A 27,998-nucleotide genomic window follows, 5' to 3' on the forward strand; every position below is an offset into this window, starting at 1 on the left:
ATAAATTAGCAACCATAAAAAACATCCAAATTTACAGTTTAAAATACATCTATAAACATCAACATAGCAGCACAAAGTTCCACTGATCAGATTTAAATCAACTTCAGAGCATCTTTGCAGGAAAGGAGTTTTTAAAAAGGGGGTATTGGTGGTGGGGAGGGCCCAATCCATAATCAACCGGCCAGGGGGGCTCCGCCTAGCACCGCCCATATGCCTGGCGGAACAGCTCCGTCTTGCAGGCCTGGCAAAAAGATAACAAATCTTGCTGGGCCTTGGTCTCATTAGACAGAGCTGGGGCCAAGACCGAAAAGGCCCTGGCCCTGGTCGATGCCAGGCAGGCCTCCCTGGAGCTAGGGACCTTTAGCAGATGTTTCTCACTGGAGCGGAGAGTCCTCTGGGGTTCATATGGGGAGAGGCAGTCCCGCAGGTACGCCGGTCCCAATCCGCATAGGGCTTTATAGGTTAATACCAAAACCTTGAACCTGATTCGGTACTCCACCGGTAGCCAGTGCAGTTGACGCAGTGCTGGCATTATATGCTCATGCATCAGCAATCCTGTGATGACCTGCGCCACTGCATTCTGCACCAGCTATAACCACCGGATCAGGTTCAAGGGAAGCCCTGCGTAGAGCATGTTACAGTAGTCTAACCTAGAGGTGACCATTGTCTGCACCACTGTAGTCAAGTCGTGGGACGAAAGATAGGGGGCAAGCTGCCTGGCCTGTCAAAGATAGAAAAATGAGGACCTGGCAACTGCCGTGATCTGGGCCTCCATTGTCAAGGAGGCATCCAAGTTCCCATAACGACTCAGTTTTTTCTACCATTTGGGCAGATATTCACTGCATGATCTGGCAGGGAAATCTGATGAGCCAGTTCTAGTTCCCCACTGAGATAACAGTCCCAATTGCAAAAATGTCCCAGGGAAAATATCACCATTTAATTAGTTTATTTATACCCCGCTTTTCTCCCCACCAGGGACACAAAGCAGATTACAACATTGTTCTCCTTCCTCTATTTTATCCCACCCTGCCACTGCGCCCACCCTAAAATACTGAAGAGTCCACAAACATTATATCGGGTTGTAGCGGTTGGCAGGAATGGACAAGGAAGTGAAAACAGCCCTGGAACAAGTCAAGGTGAACATCCACTGTAGCTCTACCAGCCAGCCCTTCAGGGGCTGCTCATGTCAGTAGCGCCAGTGTGGGATTGGCAAATATTAGTAAAGACTATGGATTAATCATAGTCTTAATGGTGAGCTAGCAAGAGGCATAAGATGGATTCTTTGTGTTTTGAAGTGGCTGGTCTCTGTCTTTGGCCACCACCCCCCTTCTTCTCCCTAGCTGTACATGGAAAGAAAGAATGTCTATCCTTGAAGATAGATAACTGGACATTCCTGCCAGTATATGAACAGGGCAAAGCTAGAAACAAAGGGAGAATTTTGTGTAGAAAAGTAACCAGTTGTGGAATGAAGGAAGATGCTGCTATGGAGACCAAGAAAGGATGGTACATGATGTTGTCGCGAGACTGAACGGTGGACAATAGTCCAATGTAACGGTATAAAAGTGATCAGGTGCCTTATTCTGAATGTGACTTTCGTTTCTCCAAAATGATGTCACAAGCCCTTAAAAGAAGCATGTGCTCCTTTGTTCTGTGGTACATTCTAAGCTCATTTTGTAAGCTGGTACCCTATATTTGCAAATATACTCTGTTACAACAGCCCTTGTCTGTCTCATCTCTCTTTTGCTCAGAAGATTGGAAGGGGCAAAGGGAAAGAGCACTTTTTTGTGCAACAGAACTCTGGCGACCCTAAGATGGGACTCTCCAGCGCATTCTATCTTTGGTTGCAGAGTATGGACTCAGCTGAAGACCTGGGATTAAGCGCGCACTTTCCCATTTTTGGGGATTTCTCTGGCTTTTTCAGCTGGCCCATAAAGCAACAGGCTGGGGCGCTGTGAGAGCCCTCTAGAGACAGTCAACGACTAAGCACCGCTCTCAGAGCGAAGGTGAGTGCCCCGGGGCTGGAGAAAACAAAAGCGCTTGAGAAAAATGCCGCCTCTGTAAATCCGATAGTTAGCCTCCTGAAGGAGCTGCGCGTGGGAGGTTCGAGCAATGGGAACTAGTGAAAGTAAGATTTCTAGGGGGAAAGCCCCTAGACTGTGTGGCTAAAAAACTGGGAAATGGTTGCGGGAGAACCTGAAGAGTCCAGTAGAAGAGCCACAGGAGTAGTTGTTCTTTTGGTCTACCTGACAGTGGCCAGTGTATGATATGTATCATGGGATACATTGGCCAGCAAGCTGGCTTAGTCAGGTAATAAATCTGTCTGGGACAGAATTCTGTTGAGTAAGTGGGGGATGCAAAATGGTTAGCTTCATAGAGTGAAGCTGTGGTATTCCCCCTTGGGTCTTTGTAAAAGACTCCGGATTTTCAGGGGGACGTCCCTGATAGGTGTGGTTAGAAGTAAAAAAATAAATTTTAAAAAAAAAAGGAGAGAGAGAAAAGTCTGAAGCTGTTTGAGCTTGGAAAATACTGTCTGTTGATCTCAAGAATTGTGGGTTAGTTGGTTTTCTTGGTAATTGTTACATGTTAAGTGTTGAATGTTTATTGTTACTCGTTTTGTGAATGAGTGAGAAGCGAGTGTGTTTGTCTCTGTCCGCTGATAATATTGAGAAAGAGAAAGCTAATTTGAAAAAGTGTTAAAAAAAAAAGAAGAAGAAGAAGCTTTTGCAGCCTAAAGGACTGTCTTTGTTAATGTGCCAAAGTTTTCTGATAAAGTTAGCTGTTTGGCAAATGGTTGGGTGTCTACGTAGAGATTTTTTTTCTCCATGGCACCTGCATGCTGTGAAGGCACTTTTACCTTTTATCTTTGGTTTTGAGATACTGAATTTGAGTACATTTGGGTTGGTTTGTATTGCTTGTATTTGAATTGAATTGTTTGAAAACAAACAATGAGAAAGAAAAAAAATTGGAAAAGGAATTGAGAGGAACCAGATTCCTTTAGAATGCATACTAGAAAATTGGGAATCAGTAAGGAAAAAAGTTCAGTGCCCCCCTCCCCTTGACTGTTGAAATCTGATAGCCTATTGAAAGGGAAGGCAGTCAGAATATAACCTCTTAGGAGGATCTAAATGGCTAGTATGTGGTACTTTTGACCAGGATAATATCAGGGAACCATCAGATTACTGTTTGAAATCTAATATTATGGTTAAAATTCGATTATGGGGAGTTATGGTTAAAGATTGCACGAGAGATAACAGGACTCCTGGACAGGAGTTGGGAACCTGTTTCTTGGGCTTTGTTTAGGCAAACTGGATTATTTTGCCAGCTGTTTCTTTCCTCTCCTTACAAATGCTGATTTTTTTCTTTGGAAAGCTGCCAGTTGCTCTCCTTGCTTTTTGGAGCTTCCTCCATGGCAGAGGGAGGAGGAGGGAAGAGGGGTGCTAGATAACTTTGTCATAGATCCAGAGGAGTTAGCCGTGTTAGTCTGTAGTAGTCTTAAAGGTGCTACTGGACTCTTTTGATTTAGATAACTTTGTGTGCGTTTATGCTTAAGTGTGAATTATGCTTAAGTGTGAATTAAATTTCAGTGCAAAAAAAAATGGTTAACTCCTTTGCACATCCAAGCACTCTGTAGTTTTATTTTACTTGCTGAGTGGAACAGGCTGTTTCTTTCTGCCTGAAACCACCTGCAATTGAACAAGGTAGCAAGCAGAAAATAATCAGAATGGTAGAATCAGTATTTTTTTTTTTAAAAAAGGGGTTAAGTTAATGATTATAGATTATCAGGCTGAAACACTGGAAGAATAAATTTTAGCAGCAGTAACTCAACATTGGCGAGATATTACGATTAAGAGAGCCAAGCATGTACAACTCTTCTTTAGAATGGAGCAAGGGCAACAGAATGCAGAATGCTCCTGTGCCCTATCACAATCCTAAGAAGAAGGAAAAAAGGAGGGTAGTTGTTGTTGTTTTTTTCTTTCCTTTTGTCTTTTGGGCCATGGAATCCGGTTTTGTGCTAGGTTCTGTGTTGTGGTTCTCAAAATCGGGGTTTCTATCTTATGGTTTCTGTGGTCCTATGTGATGGCTAGATGCCTCTTTCTCTGTTTAGCGATACTCAGAGAATTTTAGTACATGTTTCTTAAGTAAAGATCCATGTGGTTTTTGAATCCAATTATCTTAAGAGAGTTGAAATAGGAACACTGAAGGAGAAATGGTATGTTAAATTTGTATAAGATAAAGGGAGGAAGAGAGAAAAATAGATTCAACATGAGTTAGAGTCAAAGAATTAGAGAAGGAAAAGTCAGAAAGTTAAGGTGTTGGAATGTAGGTAAGGAATTTAGATAGATAACAAAAGAGGAGAAGGAAAAGCTAAAATATTTTAAGAAGGATTTTTGTATGTGTTTTAAGTGGTATGCATTAAGTATTTAGGGGAAGTATGGAAAGGAATTTAAGAGGGTTTCTTAAAGTTGTGTGGGATAAGATTTTTTAAAAGAAAAAGAAAAAGAGAGAGAAATTTTTTTTTGTAGTCTTTGTTCATTTGCCATTTCTTATCCAGTGGTCTCAGTCCACTAGTTTTGGGCCATATGAGTGTCTAGGAAAAAAAACAAAAATGGGAATTTATTTCTTCCTATGATGTGAGCTTATTTTCTTTTTCTTTCCTTGGGACTATCATTTTGAAATTAATGAGTGAATACAATTATTCCAGCTTTGTTTACTGACGCTTTGATATTCCCTTCTACATTGTTTAAGAAGGGCTGATCTGTTCTTTTCTTTTAAAGTGCCCTCCAGTGTTGGACAAAATCGAGAGGGTGCAAAGAAGAGTGACAAGAATGATCAGGGGTCTGGAGACTGAGCCCTACGAGGAAAGGCTGAGGGCCTTGGGAATGTTTAGTTTGGAGAAGAGGAGGTTGAGAGGGGACATGATTGCTCTCTTTAAATATTTGAAAGGCTGTCATTTGGAGAAGGGTAAGGAGCTGTTCCAGTTGGCAGCAGAGGGTAGGACGCGAAGCAATGGGCTTAAACTACATGCACAAAGGTACCGGCTGGATATTAGGAGAAACTTTTTTCACGGTTAAAGTAGTTCAAAAGTGGAATCAGCTGCCTAGGGAGGTGGTGAGCTCCCCTTCACTGGCAATCTTCAAGAAGAGACTGGATGAATACTTGTCAGAGATGCTTTAGGCTGATCCTGCACTGGGCAGGGGGTTGGACTAGATGGTCTGTATGGCCCCTTCCAACTCTATGATTCTATAAACTTAGGTTTTCTCCTGTCAGGCTCAGGTTCTATATTTCATTTATGGTTGTAACCAAAGAGACTCCATATTAATCTTTGTTTTAGTTGTGTTTAGTTATGTGCTTCTTGCAGGTGCCTGAATCAGTGCCAGGAGGAGAGAGACAAGAATGTTATCGCCTTCACGCCTTCTTGTTCGTCCTTGGAAAACTTTTACTTCTCACACTCCGGCCTTTTGTTTTAGGAATGGAGGGAAGGCTGGGGCCCGGTGGAAGGGCTTACCTTGTAACTATTTTTGTGTTAGTCATTTTTGATAATTCCACAGCTCAGCCAAGATCAAATGGTGCAATGTGGATTCCATCTGTATGTTTAACTATCATCATAAAAGCCCTTTTGAAATCAAAGGACTATTGTCTTCCTTGCAGATCAGATAGACTGCAGCTTTTGGCACACCACAGTCTAACATCTCCTTCCTAGCGCCTAATAGTTAAAAGAAATTATGACTGAAATCTCAAGTTGTCTCAACATATGTATGTAAGCTTAAAAGTTATAATGTTTTGCCTTTGTTAAGAAGCAACAACGTGCTGTCATGTTGGGTTATGGTTTAGAATTATATGGGTCCAGATAAATGTAAACAAATTTGATAGGAGTAAATCTGCTCAAGAAAAAGCAAATTCAACCTAGTATAAGTATCCAAGAAAGCAAGGCTATAGAATTAAAGGTGTTATGTATTGTATTACCTTCTCTCATCTGTAATCTGACCTGAAACTGAAATTTAAAGTATATTTTCAAAGATTCTTGGTATTGTTTTCCTAAACAATTAATCATGATTTTTGTGTTTAAAGATGTTTCTTTCAGGAGTGAAGAGACCACTAGTAAGAAGAAAAGACATGTAGTCATCTGGCTACCAAATTATTTATTTTGTTTTTGGATCTGATCTTTCAAAATCATTGTTGTTGTTGTTTTTATAGAGAGACAGCAAGTGACTCCATTCTTAAGCCGTCCTCGGTACATAACTTCATCCATGTTCATGAACCAGGTCCTGAAACCAGCATCAGCATGTGATTAACGTGGTGCACTAATGTGGGGGAATTGAAGTGGTAAGCTCACTCCTAACCAGAAAGACTGCATGGTAAAGATGTGATAAGACATGGGCCTCTCAATCCGATGTGTTTTCATGTCAATGCTCAGTAAAAGGAATAAAAGGAGAATGTGGCTTATTGCACTACAAACCCCCTCTTGGCTTTGGATGTTGACTTCTGGAAAAACAGGTCCTGAGAGAGAGAGAGAGAGAGAGACCCCCTTAGGGTGCTTGTATTCCAGTTCCCCCCTCCCAACTGTCCTGTTTATTTTTTATTGGAGTCCTTGTAATCTCTGAAGGTTTTGTTTATCCTGACCAGCAGGAAGGGCCTAACAGGCAATTCACTTGTCTGTTCCTGCCAGCACATGGCCTCCTAGCCTCAAAGGTATTCAGTTAGTTTTAATTTTAAGGATTATTATTGTTATTAATTATAGCTTGCACAGTGGTCTGCTCTCTCCTCATATCTTAAAATGCCTTACTTGAAGATTCTATTTTCTGTGGTCCTCCAGTTACTTTCCTGTATTTATTTTAAGTAACTTTTTTTGTTTGTGTTTGTTTTTGTGCCTACCTTAAATCATTAATGTTGGAGTTAAGCTAACTTGATCCTGTGCTTAATCCAGTCCCAGCTGTATTCCCTCTGCTTTAAAGATGAAAACCTGAGCTGCCCATTTTCCAGTGTTTAGTTTCATGAATGTCATGGATGCTCTGATGTCAGATTCACAAGAAGGCAATCTACTGGTATTTCCACTCCCCTTTCAGGCCAAAGAGTAAGTTGTGTATGTGTTATTATCTATTTAGAAGATCTACATGAGGCCAGCACTCAGAAGAACTTTATTTAAAAGTAATACTCCTCAGGCCAAATGGACTTGGAGCTGCATTGATAACTTTAGAAAAATGTTTTACTGTGTGATTGGTTTTACAGATACAGCTCATCAGATTAAAAAAAAAAAAGGTGACCTGTCTCTTTTGCTAGATGAAATCCATGACTGGAAAGTCTATTGAAAGCTCTGAAGAGTTCAAATAGATGGCACTGTGTATTATCCTGCCTGCCTACCTACACTCCTTAGTATCTATGCTTAGGAATGCACAAGTTGAGCTACATCTTCATTTTATGTTGGTCTTCTTTCCCTATAGCCAAAGAATAGTATAATACTACAAGATATAAATGTTTTCCATGTTAGAAAGAACAATACCTGGCTCCTGGAGGAACAGCAGTACCTGATTAAAATCCTAACCATAAGCGAAGTCATCCCAGATGAACTATTTGAACTATTAGCCCTTCAGATTAGCACCACCTTTGTGGCTAATTGTTAATGTTTATTTATGATGTTGCCTTTTATATATATATTGTCTTGTATGTCTATTAGGGATTGATATTGAATTTTTGGGCAATGCTTACATATTGTAATTATATTCTCTTGTATATATTTTATACTGTCTTGTAAAATATTAGTATCCGATACAGAATTTGTTCACCAGTATATAGAACACATGTGTCTATGTATAAGTGTCTTAATAATATAGAATGTTTCACTTGTGATAAGGAATCTCAAGAGAAACAAAGGGGGGATTTGTGGGATTGGCAAATATTAGTAAAGACTATGGATTAATCATAGATACATTTCGCACTCAGTTTTTATAGCGCGTTTGCACCTGTATTTCATCCCATGTTTGTGTGGATTTCACACTCAGGAAGGAGTCATGGAATGCCAATCCGCAGCATGTCAGCGTTTTCTCCGATTTTTCCTCCTGCGGACATACTGCGAACTTAACTTTCATTCGCTGCAAAACGGCTCCCAGCCCGCAGTATGCAAGTGTGAAAGCGTTTGTTCCTTTTTTGCTTCCCTAACCCCTGATTGGACAGCCTGCCGGTCTAGCCACACCCACCAGCCTCTGCTCTCAAAAATTTTATTACGCCATTTTTTTTTTTGGTTTAACGGGGCAGTAACGTTTAAGCGTTTACTTTTTTCCTGTCCTGACCTCTTTTCCCTGGCGCTCCGATTGTGCTCTTTCCGATTTGCAGCCTTCTAGCATGGCCACAAATCCCGTTTTCCCTTTTAATTTTTTTAAATGAAAGCTCAGGGTGATTGCTTGAGAACCGAAAATCGGGTCATTTGACAGGCGGACCAGTGAGAGCTCTAGCAATGCTTGGCGGGAGAGTCGCTCATGTCGTGATCGGGCGCACAAGTTATTTCCGACAAGAAATCTCCCAATGGCCACAAAATCCCTTTTTTTCTCTCCCTTTAAATTGAACAATTCAACGTTTTAACGTTCGTCACCCAAAAAAAAAGGACACCCAGAAGAGGGGGTTGTGTGCTGCGAGATACGAAAATTGGATCATGTGACCAAGCCGGACCATTGAGAGCTCGAGCACTGCTGGGCGGGAGAAGCTCATTCCTGGTCTATCTAACGGCACAGATGGCGATGCAGAAAATGGCTGGACGAGGAGTGTCGTGGAGGGAGAGGGAGACACTGGATCTCATCGACTTCTGGGGAGAGGAGAAGGTCCAGGAGTCGCTGTCAATGTGCCATAGAAACATAGACGTCTTCGAAAAAATCGCGGAGCAGATGGTGGCAAGAGGGCACAAGCGCACGGCTTTGGAATGTCGGACAAAGACCAAAGCAATGCGCCAAGAATACAAACGAGTGGTGGCACACAACTCCAAATCCGGAAATGCACCCACAACGTGCCCATATTATGCCCAGCTACATCGTATCTTCAGGGGCGATGCCAGCATCAGGCCACAACGGGTGGCAAGAAGCCTCTCCCTTCCGCGCGCCGACACCCCGAGACCAGTTCAATTTGAGGGGTCTGAGGAACTGTTTAGCCACCCGATGGTGACCCTGAATCTGCAATCTGTGGATGTCACAGCAAGCGATCAAGGTAAGTATGTTTCCTGCTGTTGCGGGTCAATAGGCGGAATCCTGAGGAGAGATGTGACCACTAGGCGATATGTTGTGACATCACAGATGGATAATGCCCATTCTTCCAATGAACTTTGCAAGTGGCATGCCCTTGGCAAAGCAATCTATCTGTGGTGGCACTTGTAATGGTGGGTGTGTGAGGAGGGGCCTAGGGTAAGGCGATGTAGTGGGGATGTGGTTTTCAAGTGATCATTTGCTCACCTGCAGATTCACTCCGCGAAAAACAACTCAAGCAGAAGCAACCCTGAAGTCACAGCAATCTACAAATTTGGACATGTACCTGTGACAGTCGATGTGTGGGAACCTGTTATCCGGTGACATCATCATGCCACTTGGGAGTTCACATCACTGGACAAAACCAGTTATTCAAAAAACAGTCTTCCATTCATTATCGCATTGCTGATATCCTAACTTCCCAAAATATAATTTCTGCTTCTTATTCTTCCAGGGGCTGCATCTGACCCAGAACAATTGATGGAAGCTTGTGAGGGGGGAGAGGTGGCAGAAGAAGGTGAGATCGAGTGCCATGATCCTATTTGCCAGAGTGGACAGGGTGGATAATGCAGAACGACCGGTGGCAGGAGGATTTCTGTTCCTTCTAACTGAAGGTGGTCTTGGAAGGGCATTACTCTGTTTAGGATCATACTGTTGGTGAATCAACTTAATTGATTGAAATTAGATTGGATGATAGATTTTGAAGGCCTCCACAATAGAGAAGACAGTCACCTTAAAAAGAATGTTTCCCAAAGTTATTAGAGAAAGAAAGCCCCACAACCATCTCTCGCTTGATGGTGCACATGGGTGTACCCAAAATTCACAATGGAAGGTTGGGCACCGACAAAGCAAATACCGCAAGTTCTGCATTGTAAAATAACAGCATTCTTTTTTATTTTCTTGTTCTTACCTGTGTGCCAATTAAATTGTTCGAGCAATTACAGTTGCCAGTCTCCAGATGGGCTTGGAATCTTCCAAGAATAACAGCTGATCTCCGGACTGCAAAGAGGGTTTCCCTGGGCAAGATGGCATCTTAGGAGGACAGATTCCATGGCATGACATCGCATGCTATGGCTGAGCTTCTGCCATGCACGGGCACTGCACCCAGATCTTAATGAATTTCACAATCCGGAGCTGGCAACCATGCATGTGGGTTTGGGACAAGCAATAATCTCTTTGAAAACATGACAGCCTATATTTTTTGGAAAATAAAATGAGGGAAGAATTGTCTGGTGTGCCAATCCCTCTGTTTTCTTTTTGGAAAAAAAAATCCCCCGGTTTCATAAACAAAGAAATATTACTTGGCCCAAAAATGCTTGTTTTATAGCCTGAATAAAACTTGCAGTGCCTTTGAGAACATGTGTGCAAACTCCATGATGTTCCCTCTTCTGAGTGCGGGGGGTGTTCCCGCTAACAACCAATGATGGACCATTGACATGTGAGGTGCCAGAACCCCAAGTCCTTTTTCTCGTTACATTGCTTCCTGGACTGGTGACATTTCCTGGGGCTGTTATGCTCAGAGACGTATTTCCCAAATTCTGTCTCCTAGAGACTCTTTATTTGGAGATGCCAGGGATAGAATCTGGAACCTTTCACATGCACAACAGGAAATTTAAAAATTTCAGCTGAATTGTGGGAGCATCCACACACTGTGAAAATCGCCTCCAAACTAGCCCTTTTAGACCACCTCGCTCTGGTTCGGTCTGCTCTCACTGGCTGCAGCTCTCAACAGATAAACCAGTCTCAACCTCTGGCATCTCTATTCTGAAACACTCTTAAGAAAAATTCTTTCCTTTGAATTCCCACAGATTCAGACTTGACTCAGGTGGATGAATTTCAGGAGGAGCATGAGGACGTCAGTCGTCCAACTGTCGGTGAGTATGATTGTGTGGCTGTGATTCCTTCAACCCTTTCTTGAAACAAATTCTTGTCTTAAAATCACACCCATATTTCGCTCCCTCATTTCAGTCACTGAAAATCAGCCTGCTGAAACCGCACCAAAAACCACGGCACAGATGTCACCTGCATCGAGGCTACAAAGGGCTAGAACCCGAAACAGACGTGTGGCCTTGCTTAGCACCGTGGCAGAAAAGATGTTGTCTCAGGCAGAGAGAGAGGAGAACAACAATGCCAAGGAAAGAAAACAGACATTGACGGAGAGTCGAGAGTGGCGCATGAAATTTCTGGAATCGGAGCAGAGAAGGCATGAGGACACAATGAGGGAGGCACAAGAAGATAGAAAGGCTTTCATTGAGGCGCAGCAGCAGAACTTTGAGGGCATTAACAGAGCGGTCAGTGCCTTGAGCTCCCTAACTGAAATTTTGTTGGGGGGAAACCGGGAGCTGAGTCACCAAGCAGTGCCAGGACCCTCATCTGGAAGGGGAAGTGTGCATAGATCTCCACAGGAGAACCCACCCAGAAAGAGGTGCCGTGTTAGTAAACCCAGCAAGAAATTAGATTTGTGAAAAACCATCGAAATCAGAGATGTTACTCCCTTTTGGGAATGTTGAACAGGTGCAGGGGCCACGGCCACATCCGTTTCCCCATTCCAAATTTTCACTCGACCCCACCCCCACTGAGAGTGCAGAATTTGAGTCAGGATCAACCCATCATACCCCCCGGGACACAAAATGGGAGGAGGGAAGAGGAGGGGCAGCAGGGGGAAAGAACAATTTAATTGAATTGGGTGATCAGAATAGGGAGATTGCTTGTTCCCAGTCACTTAATGTGAAAGTTAACTTCAGCAATAAATCAAGACTTCAGATAGGTTTTGGAGTTTGAGAGAAGATTGGAAATTTTTTGTCCAAAAAATTTTAAACAACCACCATATCTATTGCGTTTTTTTGTTGAAATTTTTTTATTGTTAACAGTTATGGCATGACTAAAGTATTTATTGTTTGAGCCATTTCAACCTTTTTACTGTAAACCATTAAAACATGATCACTGTTCCTTTGATTGCTGGATCATTTTCTCCAGGTCATTCCTCAGCTTGCCGATATCCTCCTTGGTCTCCTGTCTCAAAATCCTCAGCTGCTTCTCAAGGCCGTCAATCCTCCTGTTGGTCTTTTTCACTGGGAAAGGAACATATTCAGCAGAACCACAAGTTAAAAAAGGCACACGTTGGACAATAGTCAGCTTCCCTCAATTTTCGATGGGAAATGTGGGCGTCCTGGTCTCGCAGCTTCGCTCTCTGACTGCTGTCCAATGGACTATTCAACTGTCACTTGTCCATCCTCCCGCCAAGCTGCCTTCATCTCCCATCAAAACATGATGGAACATGACAAGTGTCCAATTGGTGCCTTTTCTCACGTGTGGTTCCGCTCACTGTCACTGAAAGGTAGATTGCTATCCATCACTGCCCATTGAACCCTGTCTTTGGAGGGTGTCCAGCACAGTAACTTTTAATTGCTGGTCTTTGTTATGACAACATTTGCCTAAATCAAACACCGGTGCAGTGCAATCCTGTGACCGAAATGGTATCCCAGAGGGGAAATATGTGGTTGTTCCTAAGGCAAGAAAACACTTCTAATCTTCCCAATCTTAAACAAAGCCATTCCTTTTCCAACCCAATTTTCATCCGTGAAGGCAATCAATCCCCAAAACATTGGAGAAATCAAGGTTGATCTGGTGCTTTCACATTTTTTTTTCAAAAAAATACTCACACACACGGAGGCATGTTGCCACCACCTGCTTCACTTTCCCAGCAAGCTCGATGACATGATCCACTCTGAGGGAGGAGGAGGCGCCCGCAGAGGGGCTGTCTGTGGTGGTTTGCGGTTCCTCGGCAAGGTCACTGAGCTCGGCCACTCTGTGCTCTGATGAGGTTCCATCTGAAGGGCTGTCTCTTGAAGTGGAAGTTTGGGGTCCCTCAGCAAGCAAGGATACCGGATCCACTGTGTGGGAGGATGAGGTGCCTTCACAGGGGCTATCTCTGCCAGCGGTGGTTGGTGGTTCCTCGACAAGGTTGGTGATCTCTACCACTCTGTGGGAGGATGAAGTTACCTCTGATGTGCCATATCTGGCAACAGAAGCTTGTGGTTGCTCTGCAAGCTCGGGGAGATGTTCGACTCTGTGGGCTGATGAAGGGCCTTCAGAAGGGCTCTCTCTCGCCCTTGTGGTTTGGGGACCCTCAGCAAGCTCCATGAACTTTTCTGCTATGCGGGAGAATATGGTGCCTTCTGAGGGACTATCTCCTTGCGCAGTGGTACGGGGTTCCTCCGCTGGAACGTCTAGCTGTTCCACTCTGTGGTAGGAGGTGGCTCCATTTGAAGGGCTGTCTCCGGCATCAGCATTTTGGGACTCCTCCGTTAGATCGATGAAGGGTTCCACTCTGTGAGTGGACGAAGTCCCTTCTGAAGGGCTATCTGCTGCCGTGGTGGTTTGTGGCTCTACAGTGAGATCAATGAATGCATCGATGCTGTGGGAGGACGAGCTGCCCTCTGACGGGCTTTCTCTCGCATCAGTGGTTTTGAGTTGCTCTGTGTGGGTGAGAAAAAGAAAGCAAGGTGTTTAATTGTGGGTGAGAGGAAACAGACACCCTCCACGCACAAGAGAAACATAATATCACAGAACATTAATGATGGCCTACCTTGGTCCTCACATGATGAACCCTCAGAAGGGTCTCCCATCATCGCACTCTCACTGCTGGCATCCTCCTCCATCGATTGATTGCCCTCTTCCTCGTCCCCCTCATGCTGGCATGGTTCACTGGCCACAATGGTAACCTCATCCTCTCTGCGGTATGATGTTGCTGCAAAAACACAAATGTGTGGTGTGTGTCAGCCCCCAAAATGAATAGCCGAAGTTATGCAATCATCCATTCAACAACGCAGTCACTGTTCTTGACCTGCAGTTAGTGGCTGAGATGAGGCCAGTATTTAATTGGGTTTGCATGTGTCTGGAAACCAACCGCTCCACACGGTAATTCTGCTTCAAGGAAGGGGATTCATCATCATTTCTGTGCCACTTCCCTGGCTAGGACCTTGGCACCAGACCCCCCAAACCACCCCGCCATAACTTTCCTCTTACATTGCTAAGAACACTCCAAAGTCCAAAAAAGAGGGAGGGTTACCTGCATTGCAACGTTACCACTGTTCCCGAAATGTTTTTTTTTTTTTTAAAAAAAAAGGATAGAGTGACAATGTCCCAAAACACGGCGAAACCTACCCTCATGGTGGCGGTCCTCCCAACGAGGACGGCCAGCAGCCACCCAAAGCCGCATCAGGGAACGGTGATGAGGTATCTGCCCGCTTCTGCGAGGCAGACCTTGCCAAGCCTCGAGGGAGTCGTAGAAGTCGCACTTCAGTCTTTTAAATTTGGTGCGACACTGGTCAGGTGACCTAGCATAGCCTTCTGCCCGGAGCTCCCTCGCAATGGCATCGTATGCTGATCTATTCCTCTGATGCGTGCTAGACATGAGGTCGGGAGCGAAGCCTAGACGGAGCACAATATCCAGCAGCAAGCACACCTCTTCGTGCTGCCAGAAGGCTCCCCTTCCTCTCCTGTACGGCATTCTGACTGTCCGCAACCGAAGAGAGCAACGCTCAAACGTCTCTGCAGCGGGCTCCTCCAACGTTTGCTTGTGCCTTCCCCAAAAACAGTTTCCGCCACCAAGGAACTGGAGGGAACACTCAATTATCGATCACCGATCACCGGCAGGAAGTAACGCGTGCACGCACAGAATATTGGGCGAAAAGTAATTGGCCGTCAAGATTCTGGGCGTGGACACGTTGATAGGGAGTATCTTGACTTCTTGGCCTTAAGAATAAACGTTTCAACGTTTATTCCATTTAATTAAAAAAAATCGTTTAATGCAACTCTAAATTCGCCCAAAAAACGCTGTCATGCAGACAGGGGTGCGGTCATGGGGGAAACAACGACGAACATAGCGGGGACCATTGGGCAAACCTTGAACGGTGGGCGATGGAGCAAACCAGCCAGGACATTGCTCAGCACCGGTGGGTGACAAGGCCAACTTTCAATCCAAACCTGATATTCTCCTGCTGCCACCGCTTTGTTGAAGGCACCACTGGTGGCAAAAAAACTGCCAAAATAACTGTTACAATCACTTTATTTTTAAGATTAAAAGTCAACCGCAGACAGGCTGCATGGACACAGCACTTTCTTGCGGGAAGGAATACTCTTGACATGCAATCTGTCATGTTTCTTATCACATCTCTGTATTGCTATGCCCGCCACCCCAATTTATCTTGACAGCAGTGCAGCAATGCTGCGCTGGAAAGCAGTGTTGGGGTGACTGCCACAGTCCATTAAAACTGCCTCTTGGGCAAGCTGCAAATTGTCACCCACATTTATTGAACACTTCTGCTTGCCACTGCATGTAGGCAGGTTCTGTGTGTGTATTGGTTGGTGGATGACCACCTTAAGATACTTTGCGACCCAAGTTTATTCACATGTCTGGCAATGCTGGCCAATCCACAAGTGAAAAATGACACTTGAAGGGCAAGTGTATTTCTCCCTGTTCACTTGCCCTACACTCAATCCTGTAGTTGTTCAAGCGTCATTTGTCACTTTTTGCTTAGCCCTGATTGTTGTGGAGAACGTACATTCAGTGGAGGAATCTCAAAAGAGCATTTCTTTGGAAAAACTGTACAACATCACTCCTGCCAATCTTTGCATGGGAGAGAAAAACCACACACTTAATTTAATCATCATTAACAGGAAAGACTCAAACAAGATTGATCCTGAATTTAAATGCTCAACTCGGATTTATTTTTCATTTATCGGTGAGTTAACAGTATATTCACTTAACACTTTACAGCAGCACGAGACAACTTTTTTTGCTGTAATCGATTTCTCAATGATTGCTCAGCACCAATGCTTGACGTCTTGGCGAACATTAATCACTCGAATGAAACAAACAGAAGCCCGCATCTAAGCATGTGGAGCAAACCTGGAGGTGGCACAAGATGCTCTTAAACAAACCAAAGCTCAGCAACACACACAGAAATGGCTGTATAAAAAATATAGATTAAAAGAGGAATTGTAACTGCACACATGACATCGAACGCTTCAGTGGTGCATTAACAGGAAAAAAAAAGCACAACTTGGGGAACATGCAGTGGCCAGTGAATCACTGATGCTGCACTTGACTCAACATATGCCTAGCAAGGGCATCGCGAACCACCTTTCCCTGCTCCAGGTGTCGTCTAGACCACACGGGGAATGGTGGTTGGTCCTCCGTGAGTTGCACCTGCTGCAATGGTGCATCGTCCTCAACATAGCCATGTCCCTTTTGTTCGCACAGATTATGGAGGACAACGCATGCCACAGCGATGCTGGTGACATTCTCCTCTGCAACCAGCAGGCATGATCTCAGACACCTCCAACGGCCCTTCAGCCTACCGAAAGCATGTTCAACCACATTTCTGGAGCGGGTCAAACATTTGTTGAAGTGCCGCTCTGCAGGGGTGGATGGTGTGCTGTAAGGCTTCATCAGCCATCTTCTCATGGGATATGCCGCATCCGATATTATTATTGGAGGAACAGAAACCCCTTCCAAAGTAAGACATGGGTTCCCAGGCACAAATGCCCCTGCATCCATGGCTTCACAGATGGCAGAATTGGCAAAAACAAAGGCGTCATGGTTGCGGCCACTCCAACCGACCTCCACATCAATAAATCGCCCTGTATGGTCAACTGTTCCCTGTATCAGGATTGAGTTGAATTTTTTTCTGTTGCTATACTCATGACCTCTTCCCTTGAATTGGCAAATGGCGATGTGCGTGCCATCCACTGCTCCAATACAGTGTGGAAATCCATGCTGCTGAAACCCGGCCATGATCTATAAAGAGAGTTAAGTATAAGACATCAGCAAATTTTCAATCATCACACAAAAAGTCAGACAGAATCAGGAAAATCTAAACACCAGTATTGGTGTAATTCGAATTTATACATTTAAAAGTCATCATGTCATGTTCATATTCCTTTGTTTTAACACCAGAAACTTAAACTGGTCAAAACGTGCCGCCAAGGTCTAGTCATGAGGTGGGGGAAAACTTACCTTTGCCACATCTTGTCCCAAACAGACTAGTTTACTGAGCAGTTCTGCCTCGATAGCAAAGCAAACCTCCAGAACTATGCCTGCGACTGTAGACAGTCCCACGCCGAACTGGTTCATGCAGCCCCGGTAGTGGTAGCAGTTGGCCAGGTACCAGATAGCAATGGCCACTCTCTTCTCCACGGGGATTGCACGGCGAAGTCTGGTATCCTGCCTTGCCAGTCTTGGACCAATGCATGCCACCAGCTCATTGAAGGTGGACCGGGCCATGCGAAAGTTCTGTATCCATAATTCGTCATCCCATATAGCGGTGACAAAATTGTCCCACCAATCATTGCTTCTGGGATAGACCCAGTAGCGTCTTGGAACACGGATACCTGCCAGCACGATCCATCGTGCTCGTGCTCTGCTGCTTCGGTGGACTAGCTGTGGTTGGTGGTGTATGTCATGCAGAACCCACGAGGAATGCCTAATCCTCCTTCTTTTGACCACACGGAGCCAAAAGCTGTTCGTGGCTTCAATCGATCGCCTCAGATACATTAGGATTATTTGAAGCCAGGCCAAAATCAGAGCTTTCACGGCAAACATCGTTGCACAATTTCAAAACGCGGAAACGCATAAACGTTACCACGCTTGCGCAAAATTAAAAAAAAAAAAGAAAAAGAACATTCTCCTCCCATCGGAACACTGCGCATGCCAGCAAAAAAGAGCGCTACAAATGCGAGGCAATTGAGGCGGGTGTAAAAGCGGTGGGTGAGAAGATTTGTCAAACGCCAACTCGAAACTTGCTATAAGTGTGAAGAGCGCAGGTGCAAATGCGATGCAGACGCGATCGCATTTGCTGCTCAGAAAAGGCGCGGTAAGCTCCTAGTGCGAAATCCATCATAGTCTTAATGGTGAGCTAGCAAGAGGCATAAGATGGATTCTTTGTGTTTTGAAGTGGCTGGTCTCTGTCTTTGGCCACCACCCCCCTTCTTCTCCCTAGCTGTACATGGAAAGAAAGAATGTCTATCCTTGAAGATAGATAACTGGACATTCCTGCCAGTATATGAACAGGGCAAAGCTAGAAACAAAGGGAGAATTTTGTGTAGAAAAGTAACCAGTTGTGGAATGAAGGAAGATGCTGCTATGGAGACCAAGAAAGGATGGTACATGATGTTGTCGCGAGACTGAACGGTGGACAATAGTCCAATGTAACGGTATAAAAGTGATCAGGTGCCTTATTCTGAATGTGACTTTCGTTTCTCCAAAATGATGTCACAAGCCCTTAAAAGAAGCATGTGCTCCTTTGTTCTGTGGTACATTCTAAGCTCATTTTGTAAGCTGGTACCCTATATTTGCAAATATACTCTGTTACAACAGCCCTTGTCTGTCTCATCTCTCTTTTGCTCAGAAGATTGGAAGGGGCAAAGGGAAAGAGCACTTTTTTGTGCAACACCAGCAAGAAGCATCCCCTCACCTATTGCTTCCCCCCCCCCCCACAAACTGGCAGCAGTGCAGGAAGAGACAATGGTGAGCTGGCACCACTAAGAACCAGGGCTTTTTTTCAGCAGGAATGCGGTGGAACGGAGTTCCGGAACCTCTTGAAAATGGTCACATGGCTGGTGGCCCCGCCCCCTGATCTCCAGACAGAGGGGAGTTGAGATTGCCCTCTGTGCCACTCGGTGGTGCGGAGGGCGATCTAAACTCCCCTCTGTCTGGAGATCAGGGGGTGGGGCCACCAGCCATGTGACCATTTTCTCCGAGGGCTACCCACTGAGTTCCACCACCTCTTTTCCCAGAAAAAAAGCCCTGCTAAGAACCATCACTGATGAATGGTCTGAGCCAAATGGCCCCTGGGGTATTGGAAGAGTTGCTGCGTTTGGTTCAGGCTTGCCTGGTGGCCCAATGGGAAATTTCCCTGGAAGTTAAATGGCCAGCCCATCCCTGTTGGTCAGATAGCAAGCAGCCTATAATACACTGGTCATTCTTGCTGGCTGCAGAGATTTGTTTCAAAGTGGCATGAACTCAGATGCTGCTGACTTTCTTCCCACCTTGCCTTAGGCAGGTTGTTTGGCTTGAAAGCAATAGACTGGATATTTCTTTAGCACTGTTGGGCATCTTCCAGCAGCCTCCAATGCCAAAAACACTGATCCTCTTACCAGATCTCTGCAGCGTTCAGCTGATGCATTTCCCTTGAATACGAGACTGATTCGTTTCCACAAGAAATTATGGATTGCCTTCCCGAGTTGACAGCCTGGGATGGCAGTCGCCTGAGACAAACTGTCAAGCATTGGTGCCTGCCAGCGTGAGTCCCTTACAGAGCATTGTTTAAGGTTTTGTTGTTCTTGGCAGCCACTTGAGAGACATCACCTGAATGAAGACTCTCCTCATTTAATTCTGCTGTTGTGTCCTGTACGCTAGGAAACTGCACCTCTCTTCATAGGAAGAACGTAGCTCTCACAGAGGCTGCTTAAAGATGGGGGGAGGATACGTTCCCCCCATAGCTGCATTGTGGGATGGGGGGGCCTCCTCATGTCCCATACCTGTGCCATTTGTTCTGCTGCCTTCCCACCCCTCCCTGTCACAGTCACACAGACCCCACAACCAATCCTTTAAAGGACGTAGCATGGGGGAGTGGCTGAAGTGTCAGACTAGGATCTGGGACAGTGAGTAAGCTCGCTGCATGATCTTGGGCAAGTCAGACACTCTCAGCCTTAACTATGTACCAACCTCCGCTCCCTTCCCCGGGTGCATGTGTCTTGGACATTTGCCTCTACTGCAGACTTCCCTATTGTCCACACAGAGAAAAATCCCCATGTGGAAGAAGCTTGAGGTGATCACCTTGTGTTTAGACTGCAGGTGTGGGAGTCACATGTTTGACTGTCCCTCTCTTCCCATAGAAACTCAATATGTCAGGGAGAATGCTCAGCTAAAACTCTTGTCCCCGACATTGACTTTTGCTAAGCGCAGGGTATTACAGCTCCCTTTCTTTTTCAGTTAGATTTTTCCTTTAACCCTCTTCTTACACCCTCTGGGTAGATTGCTGCCACCAGGAATTATATTCCAAAAGAGTTAATTTAAATTTCCCTTTTAATAACGTGCCCAAGCGTCAGGCTATGTGGCCCTGAGGAAACGAATGGGATATAGGAATAACATCTACTCTGGGATGGGGGAAAAAACAAAATAAGCTTTTATTTTTACAAGAAGTGTATCAAAAATATGGTTGTTGTGGGTTTTCCGGGCTGTATTGCCGTGGTCTTGGCATTGTAGTTCCTGACGTTTCGCCAGCAGCTGTGGCTGGCATCTTCAGAGGTGTAGCACCAAAAGACAGAGATCTCTCAGTGTCACAGTGAAAGCCTCTTTTCTCTCCGCTCAGTAACTAAAAACAACACTTTACAACACTCTCAGCCATCAACCAGTCATCTCACTCACTCATCCCGCTCTTTCACCCCCATTCTTCATCTGTACCACACCAAGCATTTACAGAAACACACATAGTCTTAAATCATTCCACAGGGACTTTCATGTATAGAGAAGCATTCACTGGAAACCCCCTTCTACAATCTATATACTACTGTCCAGAAAGAGGCTTACCACTTCAGAGAATAGCAGGCCTTTGGCTGTGATTTTATTTATTTACAACTTACTTTTCTCCGTGCTGGGGACTCAAAGTGACGTACAATATTCACTGCGCTGAAAGACACCGCTTATTCTGTTCATAAAATGGCAAGGATCAGGCAAATGATGCTGACTGGCCAAAGATTCATAGCAGAGTGAGAATCTGAATCTGAATTTCCCAGATTCTAGTCTGATACTCTTAACTGCTACATGGTTAGATCAAGTGGCTAAGATCAAGTGTAGTATCGCTTCTCGGCCTTTTGGCTTTGAGGCTAAACATTCTCTACCAAATTATCTGTTCTTATCAGTTCAATAGGGCAGCATGTCCCCCATTGGCTGGTGGTCGGGATGCACATATGATAATTGAAGTATATGCTTTCTCTCACCTGCACTGAGAAGAGGTGATGCAAACATTAGCTACTGTCTCTTTGAGGCGGAGTTAAGTCAATCTGTTCTTATCAGTTTAATATCTGATATGTCCTCTATTTGAGGACTATAAATTAAATGATAGCCAGTTTGGTGTAGTAGTTAAGAGCAGCAGGACTCTAATCTGGAGAATTGGGTTTGATTCCCCACTCCTCGGCTTGAAGCCAGCTGGCTGACTGTGGGTCAGTCACAGCTCTCTCAGAGCTCTCTCAGCCCCACCCACCTCACAGGGTCATGAGGATCATAACAACACACTTTGTAAACTGCTCTGAATGAGTATTAAGATGTCCTATAGGGTGGTATATAAATCAAATGTTGTTGTACACAACAGTAGTTCTCATTTAGTACATTCCATTAATGGTTAAAGTGTAAATAGCAAACCAAAGATGCCAGTTTCTATCACCAAAACAGAGCAGAGACTGAAAGGTTAAACCTCCTCCTTGCCTCGTGGTATTAAGGCAAATTGAGGCGACTTGATCTTATAATTTACATTTTATTGACATATGGAGATGATTTTACTCCAGTCTATTTGAGCCCACGAGAGCTTGTAGATGGATGTCTGTCTGAAATGCGCTGAATTCCAAGTATGTCTCTAGGAGCAATCTTAAAATAACTTACCTGGAACAAAATCCCATTTTTTAAATTAATAGATCAGAATAAACATGTTTTGTTCTTGAATCTGAAGCATAACTATTCAGTCAATTCTCTAGATAGGGGGAAATGATTGAACATTCCTTTACTACAGAGGTTTGCTTTACAGAGGTTTCACTTCATGAATTTTTAACACACAAATATAACTTATTACATGGTTTGATGCTGAAAATTGCCCTGAGGGCTCTGTTGAAGTATGCTGGCAGGACAAAAGGCAGAAAAATAAACAAATACACCTTCAGTATAACACAGAGGAGAATTAAATTGGGTAAAAAATATGTTGTTGAAAAATCGGTACCTGCTCTTAATGTTATAGTTTCTGGAGGGAACTTTTATCACATACATACAAATAACTTACTAAATTATTATCTTTTAACCAGGGCTTTTTTTCTGGGAAAAGAGGTGGTGGAACTCAGTGGGTTGCCCCCAGAGAAAATGGTCACATGGCCGGTGGCCCCGCCCCCTGATCTCCAGACAGAGGGGAGTTGAGATTGCCCTCTGCAACGCTCCAGCGGCGCGGAGGGCAATCTCAACTCTCCTCTGTCTGGAGATCAGGGGGCGGGGCCACCGGCCATGTGACCATTTTCAAGAGGTTCCGGAACTCCGTTCCCCCGCGTTCCCCCTGAAAAAAAGCCCTGCTTTTAACCATTAACACTATACATATATCAATTTGACACTGTACATACAAAGTTAAAGTTCATAGTTCTCACAAATCCTTAGTAAGTGGGCCATCTTGTACTCTATAGGCCTAAGACTTATTTATGTTCCCATTTATCCCAAGGTCACAATTCTCACAACTAGCTTCAACCTTGAATGTGATTACTTTGGCCATTTCCACACACGTTGGATAATGCACTTTCAATGCACTTTAGCGATCCTTTGGAAGTGGATCTTTTGTTTCACTCATGAAAATCCAGTTCCAAATGATCACTAAATAGCATTGAAAGTGCATTATCCAATGTGTGTGGAAGCAGCCTCAGCAAGGAAGAGTAACAGTGCAAACTATGCAGAGTTACAAAGGTCTAAGTCCACTGAGGTAAGAAAAGTACCAGGGGAAACAAAGTCTGCTGGGATTTGCCATTCAGCACATCCACACAGATTCGTGTGAACAAAAACACGCGGCCAGATTCCACCAGCATTTTCTGTTCATGGAAAAAAATTGAGGGTGACTTTAACTTGGCAGAGCAAGGCCAAATTGGCAGGCCTGCATGCACCTTCATTCCAGGGTCTCCTCATACGAGACCGAATACTTGTGTTAATTGCATGTTCCTACAAGTTCATGTTTGCTTATTATCCCTTTAAGATCGGGGGAAGAGCAGTCGCACCTCCCTGTAATCAGAGAAGCTTACACTTGTGTCCTTGGGTACTCTTCTAGAGGCTCTGAATGTATCCCAGCATGCTTTTCATTTCCACTATTTTCTCCTCACAACATGTCTTCAAATACAGCAGGCGACCTCTCATTGATACAAGGAAACACTTCACTTTGTTTGTCAAAAGATTATCTATTTCTGTTAGATACCCGCAGTTTTTTAAAGGACTTCGACATGTAGATATAGCCATCCAGATCAATTCCCAACACAAATTTCCATCCTTTATTCCAACACAAGATTCTGTGTTCAGCCATATCTTTTTGGCTCACTCTGAAGCAACAACCCACAAGTGTAATTTCTCTATAATCACTCCAATCTAGAATAGGTTTGCCAGGCCCCTTTACCCTCATGGCAGGAGGCGGGGGTGAGTCCCAGCACTCACTTTGTTTTTTGTTTCCAAGGAGTACACCTAGGAGGCCTGTTTCCCCTCCTTCCCCCCTGCCGGCCAGGTGAGTGGGGGAGGGGCAGAAGGCGGAAGCGGGGGATTCCCCGCCCCCACTAAGGGACCTGGGGTCCCTATTCCAGAAGAAATTAACCAGGGCAAATTTTCAGCTGGAACGCAGTGGAATGGAGTTCCAGCACCTCTTGAAAATGGTCACATGGCCGGTGGCCCCGCCCCTGATCTCCAGACAGAGGGGAGCTGGTGCGGAGGGCAATCTAAACTCCCTCCAAATGGTCCCCACTAAGGGACCTGGGATCCCTATTCCACAATACACCTCTGTGCAAATCATGGGGAGCCATTAAAATTCATCCAGAGAGAGAGGATTTTTACCCACTGCAGAAATCACCATTTCCCCATTTGGTAGATAACATCATGACTTCCTTTAATGTAATAAAAGTTCTCAATGCCAAGGAGCAGTTAAGCTTTTAAATGAAGGCGCCATCGAAAGCTAACATTTGAGAGCCAAACTACAAGTGACGCCTGACACAGGTTGGACACGTGTCAGCTTCCCTCAAGTTTCGATGGGAAATGTAGGCATCCTGGTCTTGCAGCTGTAATGGAGAGCCAAGCTGTAAAACCAGGACGCCTACATTTCCCATCAAAACCTGAGGGAAGCTGACACGTGTCCAACCTGTGTAAGGCGTCACTTCTAGCTTGGCCCTGAGTTGCAGGGAAATCATAGAGAGAAATCCCACGTGGCTGACTCTCTAGCCCAGAGTCTCACGTCACGGCTCAACCCAAGGACTCGGGTTCAGAGCGCTCATACTCTAGGAGTGTAAATAGCAGGCAGGATACAGGAAACGGGGTGGAACAGTCACACAGTTACAAAGAATGCGTAAGGAGGCCCCAAGATGCGATAAAGAAAGCAGACACGAATGAAAGCTGATGAACCATTCATTTAGACTGTTGTCCTGTCTTTCCTGCAGATATCACTGGTGTTCAAACGTTTTCCAGGAAATCCTGAGTTTCCTTGAAAGCTTTCCGGTTCAATAATTGTTGAAAAGCTTTTCTAATACATTACTTTCTCTGCCATGACTGATGGTCCTCTAAAATGCCCAACAGAAGATGAGTGTGTGGGTATGGGGGGAGGGGATCATGCGCCAGAGTTCACTTTCAGTTCATACGGAGAAATAGTGGCGCATGGCAGCGCCTAGCTGGAGCCCTTCATGAACTGAGCGTGTGCTCTAGAACACCTCCCAGAACCCTCTGCAAGGCACAGAAGTTCCATGATAAACATGCAACTGTTTTCAGCAGATGCTTACGTGGAAATGGCTTTAGGAAGCTAGAAAGTATGAGAAACAATGTTTTAGTGATGTAACAAAATGCATTCTTTTGTAATGGAGTAAAATTATATCTAAGCCACAAGCACCAGTTCAAATCGTATTTACATTGATAGAAAAACATTCGGATTTATAAAAATAAGCATAATAATGGGGACAAAAAATATCATCTCCCTAGAGATGCATCCACACATTGTTGGATATTGTACTCTCTTTCTCCTATAGTTAATCATTCACAATTGGACTTCCTTGCATGGACACATCCATCCAGTTGCAACTATTGTTCTATCCCAATGAGAGTGCAATATCCAGCAAAGGGCAGGTGCAGCTCTTGAGCACGAACACTTTGAGGGATGTATCTGTCCACATCGACATGGCAAAAAGTTTATGCAGACGTGAGTTTAGAAACAGCTATGATTAAAGAAAGATTAAAGCACAAGGTTCAGATAATAATTTGTTAACGGCATTTGCATCGTCTTTAATAATATATTAGAAAAAAAACTGAGTAGATCTTTGAGAGATAGAACACATCAGAAAACACAAAGAACTTAAAGAAGAATGTCATGAAGCAAGACAATATGAGGTCCAGAACATAGGCAAAATCAACAACCAGCCATAGATCACATTCACTTACACTATGTAATCCACCCTGAGAAAGGTGGACAATGAACAAACACGCAGCTTGTTGGTTTTAGACCAGTGATACTTACTCAGTGACTCTTTGACATGCCACCTGTGGCTGTTCTGAATGCTATTCCCCAATGTGGCACCTGCACTTTATTTCAGAAAATAGGGCAAGGCCCTTGCCCAGTGCAGTTTAGTTTGGCAGGTTGGCAGAACTAAACCACACGTGGGCAGGGAACTAAAAAGAATCTGGAAGATTCCCCTTGATGAAGCTGCATGCAAAACGCGTGGGGGTTGTACAATTATTAAAGAGGTGCACGGTGCCATGGCGGGCTTCTCTGTCGAGTGGAGAAGGCTGGTGGAGAAAGCTGGCGTGGCAGCACAGCCCTCTGGAGGGCTGCGCTGGTTCACTGGACCTCCCTGCTGCCTCCATGGCCGTGGAGGTGGCAGGAAGGCCTGGTGCGCTGGCACGGCCCTCCCAAGGCCCCACACTAGGCCTCCCTGCCACCTCCACAGCTGCTGCTTCTCTGGGCTTCTCTGTCGCCATGTTGCCAATGACTGCCTGCACCTGTGCTAGGATAAAAAGTGAGTCATTGGCAACACAGCTTGCCTTTTATAGATTCAAGATCCTTCCCTTTGAACCAATTGCCTCTCTTCTGGGTTCTCTGTAGAAAAATCCTCTCGGTCCCTGGGTGCCCTCCCCTACACAAAAAGGGGGCATATTCAATTTTGCAACATATTCCTTGAAAAATGAACTATGGTAGGAAACTGTAAGTGTTTTTAATAAAAAAAGCTGGGTCGGCCTTGGTTAGTAATTGGATGAGAGACCGCCAAGGAAGACCAGGGCTGCAGAGGCAGGCAATGGCAAACCACCTCTGTTCATCTCTGGCCAGGAAAACCCTGGCAGGGACATGTCCGTCCTTTGTTTGGGGCCCCTGCAACTGGCCTTCTCAGGAGGGACCCCAACTGTGTTTTTAGGCAGAGAGGGCTTGAGGCAGTCCAACCATGAGGAATGTTGCCTACTTTTCAGATGCATTTTTAATCTGTTAAATTAATGGGCAAATGATAAAGTTATCAGTGATCACATTCAATATAAGCTTCATTGAGTTCAACCTCATGAGGAGGGGAATCAATGAAAAGGAGCATGCATCACACTGACAGTTCGTTGAGAAAGAAAAATAGCAGGGATTGAGTGAATTTTGGTACAGAGACTCTAGTTTTTAAAGAGCAATGCTAATCTTTAAAAACGTGAGCCAGGGAAAGGAGGGGAGCAGGTTCAACAGCTTGGGTTTTATGAAGTATGCACCGCAAGTGGGAAGTGCTCATGGAGGCAGATCTTCCCCCACCTAAGTGGCTGCATTTGACTCCCCAAAAACTGATGCTAACTTGCATACTTTTTGGTTTTGCATAATTACTCTACAAATGTTGTACACTTTGTTCTAGTCATGGAAAGGACCAAAGAATTGTGTAGGTTAATGATACTCTTTCCCAAACTATTGGAAGGCATCCTGCCTTCTGAGATTTCAGTAGACATTCCTTTACCACATGCTACATCTTTGCAACCATGATGGGAGCTAGAAACTTAGTTTAAACAAAAGCAAAATTAAAGGCGAGAATTTCCAGAAGATGAATCCTGCATCAAATACCATGTTCTTAATTTTTGTTTGGGATATAATAGAGATGTGCACTGAAAAAAAATCTGCTTCAGTTTCAAATCCAGGGTTTCAGAAAGAACTCCATTCCATTATTGGTTTCTTTTGAGTCAGCTGGTGTTGGTTTGGATCTTATCTATTTGGTTTCTTTTTCATCATGAGTTTTGGCCTGCTGCACACACGCAAGGTGGGTGCTGACTGCGCATGTGCACATGCACACTGTTCTTTTCAAGGGAATTTGAGGAAATGAGGCTCTGGGGCAGCTGTCTGTGGATGTAATGGCACAAAAATAGCACAGAACACAATGCTCCCTTTAAATCATCGACCCACCAAGTTTGAGCACACACACAACAGAGCTCGGTGTTTAGGTCCCCAAAGAATGCTTGAGGAAAGCATTCCCCCCCATACACACACACACACACACACACACACAATTTTCTCCTCAAGCACAAAGCACAAAGCAATTTTCTCCTCAAGCACAAACAAGGGACCCCAAAGAAGGCAAGTGTCGGCAGGCGCACACAATGGTGGGAAACTGGCTGGCAAAATGGCAGCAGCAGGTTGGCGCCCAGGCAGGAGAACTCTCCATTGCCAATCAGCGCAGAACAAGAAAAACAAAAGGGCTCCTCCGAGCTGGAAGCAATCCAATATCAAAGAAGAAACCTCGAAGGTCTACAAGAATTAATTAAATTTTAAGTTTTTAAATTTT

The 27,998-nt window shown here is 44.6% G+C and overlaps 1 pseudogene; it reads left to right on the plus strand.

The window, feature by feature from the left end:
* Positions 1-21,257: 21,257 nt before the first annotated feature.
* LOC129336385 (U2 spliceosomal RNA) lies at positions 21,258-21,360 on the plus strand (annotated as a pseudogene).
* The last annotated feature ends 6,638 nt before the right edge of the window (positions 21,361-27,998 follow it).

This window comes from Eublepharis macularius, chromosome 9 (assembly GCF_028583425.1).
Source record: "Eublepharis macularius isolate TG4126 chromosome 9, MPM_Emac_v1.0, whole genome shotgun sequence".
Taxonomy (NCBI): Eukaryota; Metazoa; Chordata; class Lepidosauria; order Squamata; family Eublepharidae; genus Eublepharis; species Eublepharis macularius.